The sequence below is a fragment of the Euprymna scolopes genome, chromosome 22 (assembly GCF_053919585.1).
Source record: "Euprymna scolopes isolate OS-2025 chromosome 22, ASM5391958v1, whole genome shotgun sequence".
In the NCBI taxonomy this organism is placed as follows: Eukaryota; Metazoa; Mollusca; class Cephalopoda; order Sepiida; family Sepiolidae; genus Euprymna; species Euprymna scolopes.
This window is the reverse complement of record NC_136503.1, coordinates 53,356,099-53,379,754: the sequence shown is the minus strand read 5'-3', so window position 1 is coordinate 53,379,754 and position 23,656 is coordinate 53,356,099. Positions and strand designations below refer to the sequence as shown.

The 23,656-nt window shown below is 32.9% G+C and overlaps 1 protein-coding gene and 1 pseudogene across 1 annotated transcript in view; one reads left to right on the top strand and one right to left on the bottom strand.

Moving 5' to 3' along the window:
• Window positions 1-23,656, top strand: part of LOC145243442 (uncharacterized) — a 1,410,572-nt gene that overhangs the window by 487,167 nt on the left and 899,749 nt on the right. The gene's annotated exons all lie outside the window — the stretch shown is intronic.
• Window positions 7,074-7,211, bottom strand: LOC145244073 (U2 spliceosomal RNA; annotated as a pseudogene).

Here is a 23,656-nt window from a genome sequence, read left to right as displayed (position 1 = left end):
ACCTGGTCAGAGATAAGTATATTTTTAAATTCAGTTTCTAGAAGACGGCAAACACATACCAGCCTGTAAAACGGACGTGAAACCGATGATAATTATGATGATGCATAATACTATTTGGGGTAGTCCATTAACTTCTTTGGAGTTTGCATAATTCTTTCTGAACGTGTTGTCATCAAGGGGATTCTCGGAGTAGCTTCAGTCGTAGTCGATGTTCGACTGGCTACTTTATCATTGCTAGTTATGCCTATGGATACATTAGATTCACCTGGGACCGACATAAACGTATTTGTGAGAGGCCGTGCTTCTACTGTTTTTCTCTGGTCGATTCTATTACTTCAACACAAATAAAATGAAAATAAAATGGCTTCCGAGTCAATTTGACAACCGATAGCAGACATTGGTAGTTTTTCTCTCAATGGTATAAATAACGTAGTCATAACACTTATTAGTGTTTATTATTCAGATGCGAGACGAGTTACAACGTCTACAACAGATCAATGTTATATTTCTCTTTGCCTGTCTGTCTGTTTCACATTTTTCTAAGGAATTACTTATTTTGTATAGACTGCAGTGATCTAACTACAATAGAATCCCGGGATACGGTGGCCCTAGTATACGGTTTTTTTCAAGTTATGTGAAATACGATGTTTTTTCCGATTTTTTTGCTGATTACAGTATTATCCCCGCCTTATTATATTATTTTTTAATGTTATTTGATTATATACATGTGTATTATATACTGTACTGTATTTTGTTACTAATTTTTAATGCCGTATCCTGGGGTTCTACTGTATTATGATATCTATTTGATGCATTATACGACATAATCACGTTGACGTACTGGTTCTCGCTAGATCACCGAAGTTAAGCAACGTTGAGCCTGGTAAGTAACAAACGAGTGACCAATTTGTGAATACTAGGTGAGTGACCAATTTGGGAATATCAGGCACTATATGTAGGACGACATGGATACTTCCCATGAATAGTTACAAAAACTTAACGTTATCATCTCCCCTAATGGAGATATACATGCGAGTAGGAACCGCTTGTGAATAATACTCTCGTGAAACGTCCTCCATCGGGGGGAAGCTGGTTACACTTGCATTAGGGTCAGTACTGCAGTTACTCGATGCAAAGTATGAAATTAATAGGGAGTTAGTATTTAAGTTCCACTTTTCTCGGAGACTACTGGGCTTATCTGGCTGGAATTTTGCATGGACCTACCTTTTTCATGATCAGGTGCAGCGAACAAAGTATTATGGTATCCGTTTGATGCACTGTTATAGCTTAGTCGGAATCAGTATTTCATGCAAAAATGATCATACATTTAACTATATTCAACAATCATTTTAGCATAAATCGCTAAGCCAACGGGCTATAACTTTCGCCTTATTTTAACAGGCTAAAATGTCCAGTCATTGATCGTATGTTTAATTTTTTTTCCGATGAAGATTGATAATATTTATTAATTTGACTTCTATTTCCGTTTTGGTGGTTGTTTGCACGCAACAACCTGTCCTTCTTGTATGCATAGTGATACATATGGACACCTTAATAATTTTCTTGTAACTTCTTTCCCTGGAGCTGTCAGATTAGGCAGTCTTAAGATGCTGACTTCCTGATCTAAAGTCAAGAAAAAAAAAAAAAAAAACTACAGCACAAGCAAACAAATATCATGTAAAAAAAAGTAACTAAACATAATTTGATAACTGAAAAAATATAAAAGGACAATGAAATAATTTCTATTGCGATTTATGTGTGTGTATATATATATATATATATATATATATATATATATATATATATATATATATATATATATATATATATATAAATTACAATAAGTTTACCAAGGTAATCAAAATGGTAAACTTAAAATATATTATAAATATTAAAGAGTTAATATTTACAAGTAAAATAAACTCAGCCAGATGTAAAAGCTCAATAAAACTGAAAAGGAGATAGAGCTTATAATATGAACAAATGATTAATAAAACATGTTAAAAGACATCTTGGAAAAGAGTTAAAAACATATTTAATTTTAAAAAAAGAAACACAAGATAAGTGGATAGTCCTTAATTTTATATATATATATATATATATATATATATATATATATATATATATGCTAGTAGTTTTTGCTCAGACCCTATATGTTCTTAATAATTTTATGTGCATATGTATAAATTAAAAAGTGTGAATAAGTACGGTTATGCCTTTCTATATAATAGACTTCCTTAACTACTATAGAGAAAAGTTGGTAGATACCGCAGACGTCATTATTGTTTTTTTAATTTGACCCCATTTTTTACCCCTTAACATTCGTTGTTTTGGACTTAAATCAAATGAAAATGTTTGACTCATGTCCAAGTAACGTACATCTAAAATTTCAAGTGTTTAGACCCCAAATTGGCGGAGGAGTTTGGTAGAATCTGCAAAGGTCAACTCTGTAAACTTTGACCTCTTGCCAGCAAAATTTTCACCAAAATAAAACTGATTAAAAAGCTTGCCCCATGTCTAAATAAGCTTTATGTAAAATTTAAAATGTTTAGGTCAAAAATTGGTTGAGCAACTGCATAGAGACCACAGAGGTCAATTTTTTTTAAAAATTTGACTCCAATTATGACCATTTAGCATTTATTGTTTTGGGCTCAAATCAAATCAAAAAGTTTTCAAAGGTCAAATCGTTGAACTTTAACCGCTTAACAACAAAATTTCTGGCCGAAACCCGATTAAAAATATATTCCCAAATCTCAATACTCCTTATGTCAAATTTCGAGTATGTAGGCCGTAAATTGACAGTTATTTAGTAGAGAAGTGTACACACACAGATAGACACACACCCACACACATTTTCACTTTTATATATATATATATATATATATATATATATATATAGTGTTGGGACAGTTAATCGGAAAAATCGGAATTGCAAAAAGTGTTCCTACTATATCCGATGCCAAAAACGATTCCTTTAATCCTCTTTTTTATTATTTATTTGATTTTGTTTAAGACAAAAGTTTCACTGCTGTAGTAATGATAAAATAATAAATATTTATTGATTCTTAAATCACCAGTAAATCTAAAATCAATAGATCACCCCCAGCCCTACAAGTGTATTTTCACGTTTGACTAAATATCGGCACATTTAACATGTTTTTACGATACGAACTTCATAGTTCAATACTTGGAGATTTACAAAGAATCAGAATCAGTAATTGTATCGGAATCAGGAATTTAGTACTGGATCGGGAATTGTATTGGAATCGGCGGAAAATATTGCAATCGTCCCATCACTAATATATATAAGTAGCTTCAACTAGTTAAGTCATTTCTTCCTAATATCCTATATATAACGTTTCCAGAGAAGTTTGTACACATACAAACAAGGGCACATTTATATATAAACTAGCAGGCCGTTAGGCATTGCCCGGTCGTAAAATAGGCATATATTTTAATTCATGTAGATTTTCATTTATCAGTATATTTATTTAAATATACTTTTCATTTTGAAAAAAAAAAAGATTTTTAAACTACTGACATTTATAATGAGATGGAATCGAAGGAGGTGATTCTAAATTTTGTTTAGCTTGATTCTTAGACCAACTTTCGTTCTGTAACATAGACAACTTTTGCTTTATATATATATACTAGCAAGCCACCGGGTATTGCCCGATCGTAAAATATGCTTGATTATCATATTTTGATTAATTCAGATTTCGTATTTATTATTATCTTATATTGGATCCAATATATAGTAATGATTTAAAAAAAAAATGCCTCGTGTTCCACCACCGACAATCGAACCAAAACGTTTAGCTTACGATTTACTTTTTCCTCTGACATTAATGCCTGACCTATAGAAGACATGTTTACAGCAAGACTAAAAATTAAAACATGAAACAATAACTATTACGTTATGCATGCATATTCGTAATGCCATCGTTCGACCTTCACCTGGCAAATTGCTTTTTTTTAATTTTCACATTTTTGCACCGATTTTTCCGGCTAAATCCCAAATATAAAGTTTTGCATGGGTTTGAATACCTTATATATTAAGTTTCATGTCTATAGACCAAAAATTGACAGAGGAATTTGGTAGGCAAAACTGTTTACACAAGTACATACATGCATGCATATATATATATATATATATATATATATATATATATATATATATATATATATGAGGTTTATGTTTACTATAAACTTTTTACGCAAATATTACACAAGTATAAATCATGTAGAATATCTGCATGAATATAATTACACATAATAGTTAACTAGAGATGATCATCCCATAAGAAAATCGAAAAAAACTAATAGAAAATTAATTAAAATGAATGTTTAAAAAGATATGTAAATTAGCTAGATCTTTTGCAGATAAATGCACTTCCACAACCCATACACAACAAAGTAGTATTTTCTTTTTAAATAAAGAAAAAATGATTTTTAATATGAATATCAATACACAAAAAAAAAAAAATATTCATAGGAGTGTGTATATATATATATATATATATACATAGAGAGAGAGAGAGAGAGAGAGGGTGTCCCAATAAAATGTATACACTCTTTATATAATATAAAATCAACATGTAATAAAGAAAAGTTTTCTGCATCAAAATACAGTGAACAAATATAAAAACCAGTCAATTATCGAAAGTGTCCAATTTCACCAAGGGATCATCATACTTTTCAGCACATCCAGGTACATATTGGTATTGATTTTCAAGCTAACTTCAAAGATGTCAGGTAGCATGATGTGGCCCTCACTTGAAACCACGCCAGAGACCATAACCATGGCCAGAAACTTTGTTTTCATCACTCTGGGTATGATCTTGTAATTCGTGGCAATCTAGCGATGCATTTTGAGGGTGTTGGCAATGGTTCCGTTGGCATGACTTGGATTGGTAGAGAGCATGAGCGCATCTCTGATCTTGCTTGTTCAACATTGTATCACTTTAGGACACAATAGGAGGCTCCTATCAATCTTGGGATTTGTACATAAATGGCTAACTAGTAGAGAATTTGTACCCCCCCCCCCTCAAAAGAAGAAAACCCGTTTTCATCAAACGGATATGGTATAATGTCGTCTTTTTTACTACTTCATTTACTCACATAAAATTAATATATGAAAGTATAAATTTATGCATAAGCCTGAAGAGTCCTAGAGTGGATGAAACGTGGAATATTCAGTGTAGCTTAATCGCCATATATATTTTATAACTTACTATATATATATATATATATATATATATAAACGGAAAGCGAGAGAGATTTTCTAACGTGTGTACGATAAGTAGCCTAATCCGTTTCGATCTATGTGTTCAATGTATGTGATGGTCAAATGGTTGCTTTATCACTACTAGCAATGTCCGTAAGTATATCAGCTTCAGTTTGCACTGATACAAAGTATTAGTCCGAGATAGTACCTCTATTAAAATCGATTCTATTATGTCAACACATCTTTCCCCCTCAACCATCCTCAACACTGGTGGTGGGATACCTTGTCTTTTCCATGATTTTTCTATTTATTTCTAGTACTTGCTCTTTCTTAGGTGAGGTTTGAATCTTGCTATGTTTCCTGTGCAATGGCAGAGTCTTCAGGATGTAATCTAACATATAAAGTTCTCTTCTCCGATTTTCAGTTACACCCAAATAGCAATCCATCCAACATATCGATACTTGATTTAGACTAACCTACTTTTATCCTTTTTTTTTCTTTCCACTATTTTACTGGCATGATTCTATTTTATTCTGTTTTAATAGATTCTTTTCTGAAAATACTTATCTCGGCTAAGAAATCTGTTAGTGGAGAAATTTTCCCGCTTATTCATTGAAATAGTGTAAAGGGAACTTATACACAATTATGCTGAGTTTTTCAAAAACTAAGTGAACTTGGACCACGAGGTTACAGACACACACACACACACACACACACACACACACACACACACACACACACACACACACAGACACACACACACACACACACACACACATACACACACACACACACACACATATATTTGAAATCTATCTATCAATTTCGATGAGTACCACGAAAGATCACTGATGATGCTGTGACTAATTGATAAAATTTTTGGAGTAGACGTGCAGAATCTTCAATCACACCTCTGCTGAGTTGGCACTGCTAAAGACCAGTGGCAAGTAGAAAATTTAAGGGCGACTGGAAACAATGTCTAGAGAAGTGAAGAGCACATACAGCGCCTGCTATTCCCAAATAGCAACCTATCTGGTAACAAACAGGCTTATCGTTTCTAACCTTCAGTGGTCTGACTAGAGCCGGTGTGTCCATGTGATAATGCCGTGTATATGTATATATATATATATATACTCCTATAAATTTGAGTTTTTTATGTATTGATATACATATTAAAAACACTAGTTTTCTATTTATTTAAAAAGAAAATACAACTTTGTCATACATGAGTCGTGGAATTGTGTTAATCTGCAGAAGATCTAGCTAATTTGCATATTCTTTTAAACATTCATCTTAATTAATTCCCTATTAGGTTTTCGGTTTTCTCATGGGATGATCATTTTTAGTTAATTATTGCGTGTAATTATATTAATGCAGATATTCTACATGATTTATACTTGCGTAATAAGGTTATAGTAAATACAAACCTCTTTTTATATATATTTATGCATGTGTATATATATTTGTTTAAAAAAGTTTGCCTATCAAACTCCTGTTAATTTTTTGTCTGCAAATATGAAACTTAATATATAAGGTATTCGAACTCATGCGAAACTTTATATTTGGGTTTAAGCCAGAAAAAAAATCGGTGCAAAAGTGTGAAAATTAAAAAAAAAACCAAGGCCGATAGCCATTAGTCGTGGGCTTTCGTGTAATGAATGAATGCGTGAATGTAGGATTGACATGAAATTCTTAGATAAACTAAAATGACCGAAAAATGGGCTGAAATGACTTAAATAAATAAAAAGTAAATGACTTAGAATGACTTGAATGCTTAAAAATAGTTGGAATCCTTCAAAAACACTTGAATGATCTGGAGAATGACTTGAATGGCTGACTGGTTGTAAAGTGGTTGATCATTTTACATTAAATTAATACAAAAAAGTGATCCCCCACTTTATATCCCAAAGTTACAAACTTAAGTACAGCATGTAGTAAGAACAGATACTACACTTTGATCTTGGCCAAAAGGCCAAGAAAAAGGGAGGTATTTATTTGCTCCCCCACCGAGCAAATTAGGCACAAGGCCGATTTTTAATGTGAGGGGTGAAGGGGAAATGGGGACCAACTCCCTAGGGAGTAGGGGAGCTCGATAGTGACAATTGGGATGAAGGGTTGCCTCTACATTGACCAAGGTCTTATATGTGGGATTTCTTCCACATATGGTCTTTACTTGCAGTATCTGCCGGAACAGATGGTATTTATTTGCTCCCCCACTGAGCAAATTAGGCACAAGGCCGTTTTTAATGTGAGGTAAAAACCAGCTCCCCTAAAAGGGGTCACTCTGGTTATCAAAAATAATAATTGTCCCAGTATAGAGGGTTTCCCCTCCATTGACTGGTACAAATCATCTTAAGTGCAGCATCTGCCGGAACAGATGGTATTTATTTGCTCCCCCACCGAGCAAATTAGGCACAAGGCCGATTTTTAATGTGAGGAGTGAAGGGAGGGGGAAGGGAAAAAGGGGACCAGCTCCCGAGAGGTGGGAAATGGGAGCTGGTTAAAGGTCAGGCATGTGGGGTTGCCCCCACATCTGGTCTTTGCTAGTCATAGCTAGTCATAGCTTGCAGTATCTGCCGGAACAGATGGTGTTTATTTGCTCCCCCACTGAGCAAATTAGGCACAAGGCCGTTTTTAATATGAGGTAAAAACCAGCTCCCCTAAAAGAAAGGGGGCACTCTGGTTACCAAAAATAATAATTGTCCCAGTATAGAGGGTTTCCCCTCCATTGACTGGTACAAATTATCTTAAGTGCAGCATCTGCCGGAACAGATGGTGTTTATTTGCTCCCCCACTGAGCAAATTAGGCACAAGGCCGTTTTTAATGTGAGGTAAAAACCAGCTCCCCTAAAAGAAAGGGGGCACTCTGGTTACCAATAATAATAATTGTCCCAGTATAGAGGGTTTCCCCTCCATTGACTGGTACAAATTATCTTAAGTGCAGCATCTGCCGGAACAGATGGTATTTATTTGCTCCCCCACTGAGCAAATTAGGCACAAGGCCGTTTTTAATGTGAGGTAAAAACCAGCTCCCCTAAAAGGGGTCACTCTGGTTATCAAAAATCTGAATTGTCCCAGTATAGAGGGTTTTTATTTAAATGCTGCCCACATCAGCATTATGTGGCACAAGGCCGGAAAGTGGGAACCCCGCAGGCTCCCCTAAAGGAGGGGCACTCCTGCAATTTTAAAAATTGCCTGAGTAACCCCGTCGGCATTCCCCGGTCGGGGCGCCTCAGGCAGCAAGCAATAAACTTGCCCCACCGGAAAGCCCGGTGGCAAGGCCTGGGAGGGTGGACCTCCTAGGTATTACCCAGGCGGTTCCCAGTATAGAGGGTTTCCCCTCCATTGACTGGTACAAATTATCTTAAGTGCAGTATCTGCCGGAACAGATGGTATTTATTTGCTCCCCCACCGAGCAAATTAGGCACAAGGCCGATTTTTAATGTGAGGAGTGAAGGGAGGGGGAAGGGAAAAAGGGGACCAGCTCCCGAGAGGTGGGAAATGGGAGCTGGTTAAAGGTCAGGCATGTGGGGTTGCCCCCACATCTGGTCCTTGCTAGTCATAGCCAGTCATAGCTGCAGCATCTGCCGGAACAGATACTACACTTTCATCTTGGCCAAAAGGCCAAGAAAAAGCTTAAAAATCTAAGAACAGCATGTATGAACAACAGACCTTTGGTCTTAACCAAAAAGGACCAAGCACAAAAGTGTTACGGACAGACCGACCGACCGACCGACTTATAGAGTAGCTTGCACGCGACTAAAAATAGAATTTTCTAAGTGAAAGTCCAACGACGGTATTACGAATACATTACAAGCATTAACGTCAAATGAAAGAGTAAATCGTAAGCTATACGCTTTGGGTTCGATTCTCGATGGTGGTGCACGAGTCATTCTTTTTTTTAATTAGCTAAATCATTACGATATATTCGGTCTAATATAATATAATAATAAATACGAAATCTGCATCAAAATATCTTATAAAAGCGTATTTTACAACTGGGGGTGGGTGGCTGCTAGTATATATATATATATATATATATATATATATATAACATCAGTATTTCTTACCTCAAATCACTTCACACTCATATATTATTCGTTTTTTTTTGTTTTGTTTTTATATTTCTTACTTCACCATAAACAAATCTATCATTTCCCTTATTTTACTCCAGGATAACGTCTGGATAGTAGCTAGTATGCAAAATATAAACTAATACAGAAAAACGTTTAGCAATACAAAATAATTTTTTTTCTTTAAAATGGAGCAGAACATACATAAACAATGCATGAGAAAGGGGAATAGCATTTTTATTTATTCGTTCTGAAAATTAAATGATATCATTATAAAATGATATGTAGCCACCCCTGATTGTCTCCTGGGAACCAATTAGTTTAATCCAGTGCGTGGTTCTCGTGAGTATAAGCCTTCGATTATTGTACTTTTTTTAATTAATAATTTGGTCTACTTCTATCATCTATCTATTTTAATACAGTTGTCAATAATCTTCGACGTTTCAAGTCTTAGTAAGCTTTTAGGTGTCTAGAGAAATGCTTTTCTTGCTTCATATAAGATTAAATTAATCATCTCACACTTTTTGCTATATTAGTAATCTTGACAAAAACGTTGTTATCATTATCATTAATTATCCTGCATCTCATAATGCATATAATAGGTAAACCATACACCATTGTTAGATATTGACCGGGCAACGCCGAAGGTGTGCTGGTCGGCGATTATTATGATTAAAGTCAAAACGTTTTGCCAGCTACAATATGTTTTAGAATAATCCAAATATTTAGAACAAATAGTTATTTACACACATTTAGGAATGTAACTTAAAAATGTTATAACAATTCAGTTGACAACTTAGAAATAATGACATGTAAAAATATCAGGTGATTATCTTAGTGACTGATGCTATGACGTCATTTAGAAGGAAAGATGGCCTTTTTTTAGATACGTTCAGCGTTTAAGTGAAACAAACAGAGACGGTCTACAGATCATGATTGATCCTAGTAGAAGGGGGGGGGGTCAGAAATGGCAATAGGCAGAACCAGCGTTGCAACTTTCCAAAGGGGGGAAAAACGCTATGGAGTAAAAAGTTGTAGAAAATAAAACCCAAGTCTTTGTTGTTTCTTGGAGAGAATTTTCATTGCAACTGCCCGTCAAAGAAAACACAACATGAACCAGATGTTGAAACCCCAAATAAATGGTTTTCGTCCTTTGAGTTGTACAGCTATTTATGGTATATGGACGAGTATTAGTCCTGCCATGAACTGCATTTAAATGTACATGTACACACAGAACGAACTTTAGATTAGACGATCACAACGCTAGACGGTGATAGATACATATAGACTCGCATACAATCTCACTACAAGACGATAATAGAAACAACAAATATATAAACGATTCACCTAGCCCTATGTTATGTAACCCCCCCTACATTAAGCCATTGCAATAAGAAACGCACGTAGTGAAAGCCATGAAATGTGAATACGTGTACGTTATATGCATATTGTACTTTTATTGAAATCTGTCTGGCAGCACGCACAATACGCAGGAAGATATGTATGCCAAAGAATAGGAAAAAAATACGTTCTGCATCAGGTATTTATTTGATATGAGATAAATGTTAAATTATTTAGTTGTTTTAGACATAAAGATTGGCCCAAACCTTATCTTCACTTTACTTCCCCAAGTATTCTCGACCAGGAAAATGTTAATAAATCAAAAACTATCTGATTAAGTTGATGTCACGTATGGTGGGAAACTGTCGTCAAAGAATATCAAATTTGGAAAACTCGCAAGTTGAAATTCTGTCAAAATTTCGACCATGATAGGACTTTTCAAGTATCAAGGTTAGTGTCACATGAGATGCGGGATTTCATTGACTACAATAGCTAGCAAGTCTCTATGATAAGCAGAACCGAAGTTATGACCAATACCTTGACTCGAGCTTTCTTTGTTACATTGGTCTTTGAACTTTGACTTTCCTAGATATCCGAAAATTAAACCAGGCATTAGTTGATCATAACATTTAAAAAGTCTAGTAAATTTTGATCTAATGATGTGAACGTTAGGCTCTACAAAATCTGACACAGTGACAAACCAACAAACTCGACTGAAAACACAACCTCTTCAACAGAAGTAAAAATATGTGGTGCTTGTTCAGATAATCAACATATCGATTTTTTAATGAGTGATTTTAAGCCCAAATAACAGTACTTGCTAGTCATGTCGAAAATAGTAATATATCCAAAAATCATAAACATTCATGGAGTAGAACAACTGCTATTGTGTTTTTAGTAAAAAAAAAAAGTCTATCAATATCGGCTAAAACAAAACATCGCCATTAAAGTAGCCAAAAGGGGGATAAGTATGTCCCGTGTCATCGCAATCTTCAAGGTTTTCACATCTAGGGAAATGCCATTTCCCTGGATTTTTCGCAAAAAATTCCTTTTAATTATAAATAATTTTCTATTCGATGAATTTTCGTAATTTTTAATATATTACAATTTTTGACATGACAAGGAAGAACTGTTGCATTTGCTGAAAAGAACATATTTTAATAAGTCGATCTGTCGACTCCATCTTAATAAGCACCAAATATGTGATTAAAAAAAAGAAATTAGGAAAGGCGGACTAAATTTAACTTAAACTTTTAGGTTTGCACATTGTACTTTCGAGTGACATTTGCTGTCTTCCATAACATTATCTAATTCTTACAAGCATATGCGTAAGAATGTGACCAAAATGGCGCAAAATATAAAGAGACTTTCTGGAAGAATAGGCGGAAATAAAAAGAAGATTAGAGAAGTGACTGGAGGAGTTAAACCGGAAGTCGATGACTGAAAGATGGGGTTCCTACGACTTAAAAGAAGTAAGATTGATCTTTTCAGTCAGTAGATTGCATTGACTTATTCATCTTTTTGTTCAGGTTTTCGGGCTAGTCTAAAGTAAAAATCGATGATTTTTAAGATTTAGGAATAGCATCAGAGATAATAGTGAGAGAGTTTTAAAAATAATAAAACTGATAGTATGTGGAGACAATGTATAAAAAAGCCAACAATATGACTTGGTGTATGAATCTTCACACGATTGTCAACACTTGATCTCATCTTGTGTAACATCTGTACCCCGAACTTATTTAAAATGGAATCACCTTCAAATTGAACGCTCCTGTACTTGGATTAAGTTACGATTCAGACGAACATTAAAAGCTAATGGCTTGTATAGCAACCCTCGTTCGTTATCTCATTCGTTTTTATACACTTTCCTTTTCACTTCCAAAAGCAAGTCAGTTTCCACAGGAACGTGTTCACTAAATCGTTTTCAACCAATAAAGATCTTTTAAAACTCTAAAAGTAAATAATCTGTTAAATCAATCAAACCCATGAGGACAGTGACTTAGTCAACGTATCAAAGTTCTTCTGGTCATAACTGTGATGTGCCTCAGCTCTCAGCATCAACAACGCTTATCCTAGAAATATTGAATGCGTCAAGCTGCAATCTCTTTACACCTGCTGCTATCTCTCTAGTAACAACTCTGCTATCCAGAAGCTACTCGCACATACGCATATATACACACAGCAGAACTTTGAAACAAGCTTTCTGACACTTTTTCCTAATTCTTGTTCAAGAACTTTAAAACTTCTAAAAAAATTGGGTCCTTCAAAGTATACTTTACATCTGTGTAAAACTGTAGATATATAAATATTCTTTGTTCATGAATTAATGTTTTCTTACTTTCACTTCCTAAATTCCATTGTTGAGTTAACACTTGTTAACTGGTGACCCTTTAACAAAAGCCGATGTTCTCATAACTATTTTTCTTTCGCCGATTTAGTTACATTTATATTAATGGTTAGCACAGTTCTTGACACTTCTTAAACACACTGCTGTCGTCCGAAATACGCTATCTGAAGCCAGAAGCTTCGTCAAAGATTTTCCACAAAAGCAACTGAAATTGATCTAAATTAAACGAAACTCCTTTCCCTATTTTTAATTTCATTGTCATTTTTATGGATTGAAGATGTCTACAATTTGTCAGCAAGTCGAACGACATTTGCGTCATTCATATAAAACAGAAGACGGTAAACGTTACTATTGGCAATATAAATTGATTCGAAAAGAATACAGCTCGAAAACAATTTATTTTGTTTTGCCTACTCATTTTTATTGATTGGCGTTAAATAACGCTTAACCTATAACATATATCTCATTTGTCTGTTTTAATGTATGTATGAATGTATGTATGTTTGTAGGTCTCGCAAAAACTTCCGACAGAGGCGACGAATTTTCACGAAATTGGTATCAGTCTGAAGCCCAACCCTTCGGGCGACAAATATCAAAATATTGGCCCAAAACATGAATTTCTTCACCCAAAAGTGGACACTTTTCTAAAGGGAAGGGTCGCTTTTTTCGCCGATAATTCCGAAGGACATCGCCACTTTTCGATTGTTTAGCCTTAATTTAAACCTATGTCCCTCCCGGTTTGGCGATGGGCGCAACAGCTAACGCGTCACGTTTTCTTTTCACTTTCTTTTCCCTCTGTGGTATGGGTTCGAATCTGCCTGTCTACTACCACTTCTTTTTTTTTTTTGCGCTTGCAACTTTCCTTTTTTTTCTTTTTTTCTTTTGCTCAACCAACACCCTTACACACACCTCCACTTTCTTTTCCGCCGTCGCCTCACGGGTTCGAGCCTGTATGCCTACTACAACGTGTTTTATTTTTGGCCCAACACACACCCCAAACACCCGGGCAACGCCGGGCACCCAGTCTAGTAATTAATATAACTCTTGTCATGTTTATTTACCATGGATATTGGTTGAGAGTTAAGTAATGAGTCGCAGCCGCCTTTCTTATTCATGAAGTAAAATACCAAGCCGAACAGGAAACGAGAACTAAATCTTATCCTTATTTAAGCTACTGAATTGTGTTATGTAATAGAGACAGGGGCACATTACCTACCATCACCATAATCAAAGCCTAAGAAATTAACTTTGTGAATTTAATTGATAAGAATTCAGTAAAGACGAACTATTTCATCGATAACCGTCAGCATGTTTGCCTTAAATATTCTCTGCTTCCTGAATAATTAGATCATGATCAAAAATCCAAGGGAAGTAACTCAACGGCCACATTAACAACGTAGTAAAATATATTAATATTATGAGTTAGCATTAGATGACTAATATAAATATACCAAAATACCAAAAAGAAAAAAAACAACGTAACTATAACAAATATTATTGGTCCTAAAATGGCCTCTGCAAGAAAAGCCAATATTAGAATGACAAAGTCAATCTATACAAAATAAACAAAATTTTATTAATTTATTTATTTCGGACTATTATCTTCATCTGTTTAGTTGTTACTTCACAACGTTTCGGCCAACTTCGTCAGGGATAGGAACTTCGAATCAATTACTGCCTTTCATAGTTGTTGTCGCCTCACTACCTTTTTGCCAAGTAAGCCTCTGGGCGGCTTTGGGTAGGGTTGAAACCGCTATCTTCAGACAATGCTCACCTGGAGCCGTAGAGATTCAACGTCTCTATCCACTGCGCCACGCCAGGTTGGATTGTTTTGATCGTATAAATCCACATTTATTTAATATCTAATCTTCCATGGTCGGATTCGTACCGAATGGTATATATATTATTTAATTGGAATTCATTATTTAGATGAGTATTATTTATTAATTTATTTATTGCGGACTATTTTATCCTCATCTTTTTAGTTGTTGGTTCACGACGTTTCGGCTTGCTCTTCCCCTGGCCTTCGTCAGGTGGTAACCGCGACGGGATAGGAAGAATAAACCTGACGAAGGCCAGTGGAATAGTTGGCTGAAACGTCGTGAAGCAACAACTAAACAGGTGAGGGTATTCAAACAGAACCTTTATCTAAATCGCGAGGTTTAAGTCTCCAAAAATTCATATCAGTATTGTCCGCAATCCGTGGCATAACGGATATATGATAAGTAATTTTAAATTGACAGTCTTCTACAGGTTGGAAGTTCAATCCAAATCAAATCGATACCAAGAATAAATTACGAATTGTTTAAGACTTCAATCCGATCATTAATTGAATGAAGCGTTCTCTTGTAAATCGCGCAAAGATTCCCGATTTTGACAGAAATATTTTCGATTCGTATTCTTTCGATTATTCGGACTACTGTTATCATGTTCAGTGTTATTTTCGCAACGTTTCCACCACATGTAACCTCCGACCTTCTTCAGGTGTATCTTGTCGAACTCTGTCATTTACCTGGACTTTCGGACGGAACCCTTTATTTTATCCATGGTGGTGGCACGCTCTAATTTCGAAATTCATTAGTCTGACAGAAAGTTTCCTGAGTTCGATTAGAAGATTTCCGTTTTCGAGAACATGCACCTTAAAAAGGTCGGAGGTTACATCAGCTGAAACGTTGTGAAAATGACACTAAGGATGAGAACAGTAGTCCGAATAATTCAAATAATACAAATTATCAATCCTCATCTAAAAAGATCGGAAACATAAAGATTTTCGAGCTTGAAAAAGACACGGCTAAAGAAGGTCGGATGTTACATCGACTGAAACGTTGTGAGAATAATAGTTAGAATAATTCAAATAATAAAAGTCTTTACGAAAACAAACAAGAAAATAAAGCAAAAAAAAAATAACAGAATAGTTCTTTGTTTGTATTTATTTTTCTATTAGTTTTTTCTTTCTCAGTTTTTTCCCCTACATTTGTGTTGAAAAGTTTCCCGGAATTCATTTTTGGACTGATTTCCGGAGTCTAAATTTGTAAGAAATTCTTTTGTCTTCATTTCCTGCGAAGCAAAGACACTTTTGTTTTATTTTGATTTTGTCAAATTACTTCTATCAAGTTAGCATGTTTATTTTTATATCTTCTTTAATTCTGTGTTCTTTTTTTATGAAATCAATTTTTATATTCGATTTCCACTCTCTAAATTTACTTTCACAAATATTTAAATAAAAACGTTCGCTTTGGGTTAGTTTTACGGATTATTTGATGTAAAATGCAGTCATTTTGGAAAAGGGTTTCATGCTTACAGTTCTTTATATCCTTAAATATTTATTTATAGAGTTTGGTTTGGATATTTTGTTTGAATATATATATAAATGCTTTTCGGGTTATTTAATGCCAAATCTAGTAAATGAGAAATGGTTTCAAGTTCCTTATCTCTCTCTCCCCTTCCCCTCTCTCCCCATCCCTCTCTCTCTCTCTCTCTCTTTCCTCCTCCCTCTCTCTCATATATACACTAGCAGGGCGCCCGGCACGGTCGTAAAATACGCTTAAATATATTTTGATTAATACAGATTTCGTATTATCATATTATATTGGATCAAAAATATAGTAATGATTAAAAAAGATTAAAAAAAAAAATGACTCCTGCACCACCACCGAGAATCGACACTAAAACGCTTAGTAATCGATTTATATTTTCTTCTGGCGTAAACGACTGAACTGTGAAAACATGTTTGATGAAAGGTTAAAGATTAAAACATGAACCTATTGCTATTACGTTACGCAGGCATATTCGTAATACCGCCGTTCGACCTTCACTTAATAAATTACATTTTTTTAAAAAATTTCCACACTTTTGTACCCGTTATCCCTAGTTTTAAAAAACAAAACAAATATAACTAGTCACATAGGTTCAGATACCTTATATATGAAGTTTCATGCCTGTAGATAAAAAATTCTAGGAGGAATTTTATAGGCAAAAGTTTTTAAACAAAAATATATATGCAATGCATATATAATATATATTGAAAGATAATATAAACTTTTTACGCAAACATTACGCTAGTATAAATCATGTAGAATATCTGCATGAATATGATTACACGGAATAGGTAATTAAAGAGGATTATCCCCTAAGAATACTGAAAAAACTAATAGGGAATTAATTAAAATGAATGCTAAAAGAATATACAAATCAGCTAGATCTTTTGCTAGTGAATGCAATTCCACGACCTATAGATGAGAAAGTTGTAATTTTTAAAAGATAGATAGAAGAAAGGGTTTTTACTATGAATATCAATACACACACACAAAAAACAAAAATAGATTTATAAGAGTATATATATATATATATATATATATATATATATATATATATATATATATATATATATATATATATATTGAAGTTCTTACCGGCTAAAAACAAATCGTATTTGTTCCACAGATACATCCCCATATATCAAGTTTCCAGTCAGTAGACCACAAATTGACAGTAGACCACAAATTGACAGTAGACCACAAATTGACAAAGGGGTTTGGTAGAGATATTTCCTCAGAGAGACAAGGTCATTTATATATATATAAATATATATATATATATATATATATATATATATATATATATATATATATATATATATATATATACAGTAGCGTCCAAACTAAGGCACACAATTTAAAAACCTAATAAAAGAGAAGTATGTCCCTAGTCAAATTGGATCTAATAGTAAGAAGAGAGAAATCCAAAATTAGAACCTTCATCCTCGGCTTAAAAAGAAAAGGCGATTTCAAGCAGGGAGGGGGGGCGTGGAAGCTCGTAATTATTGTGACCGTAAATTGTGTAGACAGAAGGAAAAAGATCTTCCTATAAAGAACTTCAATGTCATTATTAAAAGCAAAAGTGTAGGTTGATGATTATAATTTTTTAAGTGTTGTAGAATCATAGTTTATTAAGGCTGTCAAAATGTCATAATGATGATAGAAGTAACATAATAATAATAATAATAAATCCAAAATAATTCTAATAACAGTATAGTCAATGACCATGTGTAATAATAATAATAATAATAATAATAATAATAATAATAATAATAATAATAATAATAATAATAATAACAACAAAATTTTTGTAATAAGTATTAAAATTGTTTTAAAAAGAACTAATAAAGATGTGCGATAATAATAAAGTTTATAATATCAGGATAGTGACACAAATAAGTATGCCAATCATATAACGATATTAATAAAAGTAAATATACACACAGATACACATATACATACACACACTCATACACACTTATTCATATACACATAGCATACATACACGTACTTGCCGACATTTGTACATGCATAAGTACACCCATAAACATACAAATACACTACAATATATATACACACATCCATATATATATATATATATATATACAACGCACAAAACACATCTAAATAGACATAATAATAAAAATAAATAAAATAAAAGCTTCATATATATATAAATATACATAGATACACACACAGACACACATCAGAATAATTATATACACGTATACAAATTATTACAAATGCTAAAACTGCTACCATCCCTACACCCACACCATCACTACTAATATATAAATAAATATATATATATATATATATATATAATCTCTATATATGTAACTATATATATATAAAACTAAAAATAAATCTATAATATGTATATATATATGTAACCATATATATATATAAAACTAAATCTATAATATGTATATATATATGTAACTATATATATATATATATATATATATATATATATAAAACTAAAAATAAATCTATATGTATATATATGTAACTATATATATATATATATATAAAACTAAAAATAAATCTATAATATATATAATATATATATATTAAAATATATATATATATATAATATATTTTAAAAAATTATATGATTATAGTTATATACACATATATATACATACACACACATATATACACATACATACATATATGTATATATCCAAATAAATAAATACATACAAATATAAATATAAAAATATACACATACAGAGAAATAAATATAATTTAGGAGTACTATTTATCTTAATATGTAAAAAAATAAAATTATATAACAGCCGATATCAGTATTGATTATTTCTATAATTCTCAAGATAAAAGCGATAAACTAGGTTAGACAAAATGACAAAGTCCGGTAGAAAACCACAATAATAAGAATGTATAGTAGTAAAAAAAAAATCCTAATGTATTTATATTTCAACATTTAACAGGGAGACTATGTAATTTCAAAATTACAATATATGTATTTTGCCCTACGTTTGCATTGGAAAATCAGCTCACTCTTTGTATTGATTACATTTTTGGATTGAGGAGACGTTATTATCCTAACTGCCTCAGAAAGGCAGCGGTTACAATATCCAGAGGTGTAAGATTGCGATTTGCATGCAATACTCCAATTGATTGAGAAGCGAATATTCTTAGATTTAAGTTTTTTAATTAAAGTAGCCAGAGAAGTCCCCTGGTTACTGTTTGTGTTTTTATTGCTAAAAGATGATGTGTGGTTAGAAATTCTTTGCTTCATTAAAGTAGAATAATATAATTTTTTTGTGTATTGATATGTATATTTATATATATATATAAAGAAAGGGAGGAACACGTCTACCTTAAACCACTAACCTAGTTCTAAAACAGATCCTTTGTTCGATAAAATGCATGCCCATTGGCTGATAGGAAGGGGTGTGGTGGATACTAGAAAGCTGATTGGCTAACTAAAATCCTCAGCATATATAAAAACAAGAAACAACCACAGAATTCGCGCATAAGCCTGACGAATCATATAGTGGATGAAACGCAGAATATTCAGTGTAGCTTAATCGCCATATATATTTTATAAATTACTAACTAGCTCTACCTACGTATTGAGCACTTTTGAAGTAAATACTTAAAGTTTACGCATAAATTTATACTTTCGTATATTAATTTTATGTGAGTAAATGAAGTAGTTATATATATATATATATATACACACACAAAAATATCAATACACAAAAAAAATTATAGGAGTATATATATATATATATATATATATATATATATATATATATATATATATATATATAAAAGTGAACGTGTCTGTCTGTGTGTCTGTGTACATTTCCCTACGCAATAACTCTGTCAATTTTTAGTCTATAGACTCGAAATTTTAAATACCGGGTACTGAGATTTGGGAAAATCGATGTGACGGGTGTCAGCCAGAAATTTGGCTGTTAAGGGGTCAAATTTCAATGATTTCACCTTTAAGAACTCTACCAAACTCCTCCGACAATTTTGGGTCTGGACACTTGAAATTTTAGATATAGGTTCCTCGAACCTGGATCTAACTTAATAAAGTAATTTGAGCCCGAAACAACAAATTTTAAGGGGTCATAATAGGGGTCAAAGTTTTAAAAAATTTACCATTTTTTTTTTTGTTTTTTTTTTTACTTTTTTTGCACAGCATACACCTCCAAACACCCGAGCAACGCCGGGCACCCCTGTTAGTATATATATCTATATATATATATATATATATATATATATATATATATATATATATATATATATATATATATATACTCCTATAATTTTTTTGTGTATTGATATTTGTATTAAACCCCTCTTTTTCTATTTATTCATAAAGAAAATACAACTTTGTAATATATGGGTCCTGGAATTGCATTCACTAGCAAAATATCTAGCTAATTTGCCTATGATTTTAAACATTCATTTTAACTAATTCCCTATTAGTTTTTTTTCGATTTTCTTATTTGAAGATCGTTTTTAGTTAACTATTATGTGTAATTGTATTCATGGGGATATTCTATATATAGTAAACACAAATCTCTTTCTTCGTATATGTAGGTATGCGTATATAAATGTTTAAAAAATGTTACCTACGAAACTCCTCTGTCAGTTTTTAATCTACAGACATGAAACTTAATATATAGAGTATTCGAACATGCGAAACTTTATATTTGGGTTTTAGTTCGGGAAAATCGGTGCAAAAGTGTGAAAATTTTTTAAAATGGAATTTGCCAGGTGAAGGTCGAACGAATTACGAATATGCATGGGTAACGTCATGGCTATTGGTTCATGTTTTAATTTTTAGCCTTAAAACGAACAGATCTTCATAGCTAATGCATTAATATAAGAGTAAAAAAGTAAATCGTAGGCTAAACGTTTTGGTTTCGATTGTCAGCGGTGGCGCACGAGTCCTTTTTAATTTTAAAATCATTACTATATATGCAATCAAATCTATATATCTATAAAAGTGAACGTGTCTGTCTGTCTGTGTGTCTGTGTACATTTCCCTACGCAATAACTCTGTCAATTTTTAGTCTATAGACTCGAAATTTGAAAAACCGGGTACTGAGATTTGGGAAAATCGAGTTAAATTTTGTCTAATAAATTCTAAAAAAGGGATTAAATTAAAGAAAATAACAAAGTATATTATGTATTTTTAACTGGCCTTTCCGATGCAGCAATCGGATTTTAGAAAAAATAAATAACAAAGGAACAACAAACATAATTGCAAAAAACCCTTGTTCAAAATTATTGGCACGGCTTTGTTTTTCTTTTAGTATCAGCATAATATCAATCAATTTCCGGTTTACGTGCTTTCTGAACTTTTTTATAGCCATATTATGCTTGTTTAACGCTAATTCAGTGAATAATTTTTTTCAGATAATTTTTAGATAGCGATTTATTTAAACTATTATAAGTGACTAAATTATACTTTTCAATCGCCATGGTTAAAACTAAGGAACACAGCGAAGACGTCAGGAAGCTTGTTGTAGCATGCCATACCAATGGGGAGGGCTATGATAAGATTTCAAAGAAGCTAAACCTTCCCAAATCCACTGTTAGAGCCATAATAAACAAGTTCAAATCGCAAGGCCACGTTATGAGTTTAGAGGGTAGAGGGAGAAAAAGGATTCTTTCCCCAAGAGATGAACGGAAAATTGTTCGACAAGTAAAACAAAACCCAAGGATCTCTGTTGGGGAGATTGTTGATGAACAGAGCACCTCTGGAGTGAATGTATCTCGACATACAGTTGGTAGAGTTTTGAAGAGAGCTGGTTTAAAAGCATGTCGTCCGAGAAAGACTCTCTTATTGAAGCCTATGCACCTGGAAGCAAGGCTAGCCTTTGCAAAACGTCATATTGATAAAGATGTTGCATTCTAGAAACGTGTTCTATGGACTGACGAAACGAAAATAGAGTTATTTGGCCATAATAAAGTGTCTTATATTTACAGAAAATATGGCGAAGCTTTCCTGCCTAAGAACACCATACCCACAGTGAAGCACGGTGGAGGCAGTTAGATGTTTTGGGGATCCTTTGCTGCCTCTGGACCAGGGCGACTTGTTAAGGTCACAGGTAGCATAAAAAAGGAAGATTATGTTAAAATATTGGATGAAAACCTGAAAGACTCTGCTAAAGAGCTCTCACTTGGTCGTCGTTGGTGGTTCATGCAAGATAATGACCCAAAGCATTCGGCTAAACTGACTAAGAAATGGCTTAAGGACAATCATATTAATGTTTTGGAGTGGCCATCACAAAGCCTAGACCTTAATCCAATTGAAAATTTATGGAGAACATTAAAATTGAGGGTAATGCAAAGGAAGCCTAAGAATCTTATTCAATTGGAGGATTATTGTCAGGAAGAGTGGGCTAAAATTACTACTGAAGAGTGCAACAACTTGGTTGTAAACTATGAAAAGCGACTGAGGAAGGTAATCAAGGGCAAAGGCTATACAATTGATTATTAAATAAATCGTGCCAATAATTTTGAACAAGGATTTTTTGCAATTATGTTTGTTGTTCCTTTGTTATTTATTTTTTCTAAAATCCGATTGCTGCATCGGAAAGGCCAGTTAAAAATACATAATATACTTTGTTATTTTCTTTAATTTAATCCCTTTTTTAGAATTTATTAGACAAAATTTAACTTTTATTTTACCGTGCCAATAAATATGATCATCACTGTATATATATATATATATATATATATATATATATATATATATATATATATATATATATATATATATATATATATATATAGTTATATATTCTATTTTATCTATCGATTTTTAGTAATAACTTTAACAGTGCTCAATATTTCAGTAGAGTTTGGTAGTAAGTCATGACAATATATAGCAAGTAAGCTACACAGGATATTCCACATTTCTAACCTCGTGGATAGAAATAAAGCGTTCAGTCTAAAATAGCATGTAGATTCCCGTTTTCAGCATCAAAATTTTGAGGCTCGAAAAGATGAATCCAAAAAAGGGAGATTACAACGATCGAAACGTTGTGAAAATATTTATTAATAATGCGAATGATACAAATTATACAATTAAAATCATTTTTTAGATCACGTTGATGAGTATTATTTGTTTTTATTATACACTTCTTTCTGTTCTATGTTCAACATGTCGTTTTCTCTCGCGAAAGATCATCAAACCTTGTCATCCATTTTTAGTATTTATTTTTCGATTTTTCCCTCCCTCTCTCTCCATTTCTCTCTCTCTCTCATATATATATATATATATATATATATATATATATATATATATATATATATATATATATGTATGTATGTATGTATATCTATCTATCTATAT